The sequence below is a fragment of the Xyrauchen texanus genome, chromosome 19, assembly GCF_025860055.1.
Source record: "Xyrauchen texanus isolate HMW12.3.18 chromosome 19, RBS_HiC_50CHRs, whole genome shotgun sequence".
NCBI lineage: Eukaryota > Metazoa > Chordata > Actinopteri > Cypriniformes > Catostomidae > Xyrauchen > Xyrauchen texanus.
In genome coordinates, this window is record NC_068294.1 from 9,034,509 (window position 1) to 9,038,928 (window position 4,420).

The following is a 4,420-nucleotide window of genomic DNA, read 5'->3' on the forward strand; positions in this document are numbered from 1 at the left end:
AGAATATTGGGAAAAATATTTCCAAAACAATTAATATGTTCAAGTTATTTCAATCTCAATAGGCAGGAAAACATTTACTGAGATCACTGGTGTGAAATCTCTAGTTTATTTAGTATTTATAGGACAATTTTTACTTTAGTATTGGTGTGTATTTTTAATTCACCCTAGCCAATTCCTGGCAGGTCAAGTGATCACATGGAGAAAAGAAAGTTGACAAGTCAAAGTGCCTTCGATTTCATGAACAGTATGTCCTCTTCAGTTTCTCATCCACACCTGTGGCACCACCTCAGCCACTGTGTTTCCCCTGTGGCGATGTGATCTCAAATATTAGCATGAAACCAGCCCATTTACAACGCCAAGCATCTACCAAGCATCTTTCCTGTGTGGGTAAGACAGATTCGTTTTTCCATAGAAAGCTGTCGGAATTCAAGAGAAATTAAAGAAAGCAACTGCAGAATCAACCAAAGCTTTGGAAGCCGCATATGCTGTGTCACTACTTGTGGCTAAGTCCAAAAATCCATTTACTATAGCCGAGGAGCTAAGTTCGCCTGCTGCTGTTATTCTTGCAGAAACAATGATTGATAAGAAATCAGCTGAAGACTGTACCATTGTCAAATAACATGGTGTGCCGCAGGATCGATGACATGGGGGTTGATATTGTTGATCATGTGGTGGAAAAGTTAAAACATTCCGTTTCATTTGTTCTGCAGTTGGATGAATCGATCGATGTCAGTGGGGAAGCCCAGTTCATTAGGTTTGTGCGATACACAAGAAATTAATGAGCCCATTCTGTTCTGCAAGACGCTAACGGGGAGCACTACATGTGAGGACATGTTTTAAGTTATTGACAGCTTTTTCTCAGAGTACAATCTGTATTGGAAATCCTGTACTCATGTGTGCACGGATGGTGCATCAATGACTGGGCATCAATGACTGGGAGGGTGAAAGGATTACTTGCCCAAATAAAGGTGAACACCGACATTGAGTGGAGTCACTGTATCATTCACAGGGAGGCACTGGCCAGCAAGAGAATGAGTCCTGATTTACATGATGTTTTGAATTACGCAGTGAAAGTGATTAACTTTATTGAGTCCAGGCCTCTGAATCACAGATTGTTTGAAAGGCTCTGCCATGACATTGGGACTGAACACCAGCAGCTACTGCTTCACACAGATATATGTTGGCTATCAAGAGGGAAAACACTACGTAGGCTTTTTGAGCTGTGCAACGATGTCCTTTTCTGTCAGAGCACTCACACCCCCTTGTCGCTGTGTTCGAGGACACAGACTGGGTAGCCCGCCTTGCCTATCTTGCTGATGTGTTCAGCAAACTGGGGCCTGTACCATGAAGCCGGTTTAGGTGGCTAGCCAGCTATGTTCCAGTTTAGCTTCCGCCAACCCTGGGTTTTAGGTACTATGAAAGTAGCTCGGCTTTAATCGGTGTTCTTTGCCATGGTATCTTACGCTGCACGGCTAACCTGCTCCGGGGCAGGTTATGTTCTGGATTCAAGATCTCAGACTGAAGTTTGACCAATCAGCTGTGAGCAAAGAAACATATAGGTGACGCAACTAATTCCCAGCATCTGTTCTCTGCTGCAATGGGAGAAGGACATTTTCTCCCAAATCCTGTGGACATCTCCGTGCAAATTGTTAGACGAGCACTTCGTAGAGAAAGAGTTTTTAGGGACAGACAAAATCCATTTGACTTTCCCGATACTTACTTGTATGAAAGATACAGTTTTTCCGCGGAAGGAATGTCTCATCTTTGTGAACTTCTTGAACCGCACATAACAAATGTGACTCGTCGAAGCCATGCCCTTACTGTACCGCAAATGGTATGTATTGCGTTGTGTTTTTTGGCAAGTGGTACATACTTGTATGCGGTCGGTGATGCAGAGAATCTAGGGAAAAACACGGTCTGTCGGACCATTCGCAAGGTGGTCCTCGCTCTGCAGGGGTACATAAATAGCTTCATTGTGTTCCCTGGACATTTATCGACCATGTCCATAAAAGAGGGATTTTATAAAATTGCCGGTAAGATATCTTGATTGGGTGACATCATATGAACAAATTTAACCTTTCACGTTCGTTTTTTTTCTTCTGTAAAAAAGCACATTTCCATCCATCCATCCATCCATCCATCGTCAACCGCTTATCCTGTGTACAGGGTCGTGGGGGGCTGGAGCCTATCCCAGCTAACATTGGGCGAAAGGCGGGGGACACCCTGGACAGGTCGCCAGTCCATCGCAGGGAAAGCACATTTCATACTTAGAAATATATAATGCAATAGTCTACAGTAGCTGTTAAGAATGATTTTAAATATATATTTTTAATTCCTATGATAGGATTCCCTAGAGTCATAGGAGCAATAGACTGCACACATGTTGCAATCTCCACAGCTCTAGGAGAACATGAGGCAGATTATGTGACCAGAAATTCCTTTCACAGCCTTAATGTTCAGGTATTTGAAAAATGTGAAGTTATTTTTATTTGCATTGAGATCAATCTTTAAATAAGTAACTAACAGATAGGACAATTATTTACTGTACATTTCATCTGCAGATGACTTGTGATCATGAATGCATGATCACAAGTTTGGATGCCAAATGGCCTGGCTCAGTGCATGACTCACAAATTTTCCGTGAGTCTATTTTGTGTCAGCTTTGAGGAAGGCAAGTTAAAATTGGTACAGTACACTTTAAAGTTTTAATTTGAAAAGCTTACACAATTTTTCCCTTTTCTGTTCTATGACAGGGCTTTTTGATGGCCTGTTGGTAGGAGATCGAGGTTATGCATGCCAGAGGTTTTTGCTAACCCCTATCCTGACCCTCAGACAGGGCCACAAAACCGCTTCGATGTGGCCCTCAGTAAAACCAGGGTCAAGATCGAGATGACCTTTGGCATCCTAAAGGCACGTTTCAACTGCCTTAGGCGTTTAAGAGTGTCACCAGAGCGGGCATCACAGATAGTGGCTGCATGTGCCATTCTGCACAATATAGCCACTATCAGAAGGGAGCGAGTACCACCACAAAACCAGCTTCTCCCTGATGAAATTGACCCCATCACAATTGACCACCCAGCTGGCGCAGCTGTCAGAGATGCAATCACAACACAATATTTTACTTAATAAAAGCACACTGACACTGCTGATAGGTCTCAAACTGTTTTATTGGTCATGTGGCTAGAGAGGAAAGAGAGAAAGAAAAATGACATTAATAAACATTCATAGTGTTCATACAGGGTAACTTGGTTAAAAAAAAAAAAAAGTTCACATACTGAGATCTGTTTTTTCCAGCTGTTTGCTCTCCAATTTAATTTTTTTAATTTGGAGCCTCCTCAACTCACAGTCCAGCTCCTTCAGTGAACAGTGTAGTTCTAGACTCCTTTTGTAAAGGGCCCTGACTGAGTCTGTTTCCACCTGAAACAATTCCACCACAAACAATCATTACACGTTTTCTGGAGGTTGATCAAATCACAAAAAGTGGCATGACTTTCTACAAACATAGGACTGACTGTAATTAAGGGTTTAAAGCATTACCTTGTTCACATTCCTTCTGAAGCCCATTGAGGTAGAGGCTTCAGTTTCTGGGGCAGGTTGTGAAAAATCCTACAATAAAAGAGATGTGTAAGAGCCAGTCATTTAATTATGACATTCAAATGTGTGCTATAATAAAAAGCCCAGTGCATTCACCTCAGCAACTGTCTCTGAAGACACAGACAGAGTGTCTTCATCATTTGGTTCACCCTATAAATTGAAGGCCAATTTAAATCAAAATTGTTATAAAGCAGGTTATGTTCATTGTGTTCTGTCTGGTGTACTGACCTCTGTGCAGGAAACTGTGTGCATGTGTGCTGGCTTCAACAGGGACACTGTATTTCCCTCTACTGTGCAGAACATAGAGTCAGCCATATTTAACTTTTTTTTAAAACATTAGTAATGCATTGCACACACATACCCAGTGTCACTTGCTTAGAGGAGCCAGCACCAGGGTCAGACTGTACAGCACTTGCAATCCCATCCATAATCGGCCACCCCTTGTTGTTACTCAGTGCCAACTCCTCCGCCACAGTGTATTCTGGAGGAGGTGGCCCTCCCCCAGTTTTCCTTATGTCACACTTTTTTCTGTTTGCTGCAAACAAGTGTTTGTGATTAAATGTTCACAAAAGTAATAAAAGGTTTTGGTTAATACTCACCACTTTGAATTATATTTTTATATTTTGTTTTGATCTGCTGCCAAGAACGTTTGGAGTTGGGGTTGCATCTAAAAATCAATGAATATCAATCTTTCTTAGGATGTAATAGCCTATACATTCACACTTTACATACATCTACACACACACACACACACACACACACACACTTATGTATGCATGTATATATCAGCACGAATACACATTTTAATTTTAGCATTTAATAAATT

General features: G+C 41.6%; 1 pseudogene; it reads left to right on the forward strand.

The window, feature by feature from the left end:
* Positions 1 to 1,597: 1,597 nt before the first annotated feature.
* Positions 1,598 to 3,126, forward strand: LOC127659543 (putative nuclease HARBI1; annotated as a pseudogene).
* The last annotated feature ends 1,294 nt before the right edge of the window (positions 3,127 to 4,420 follow it).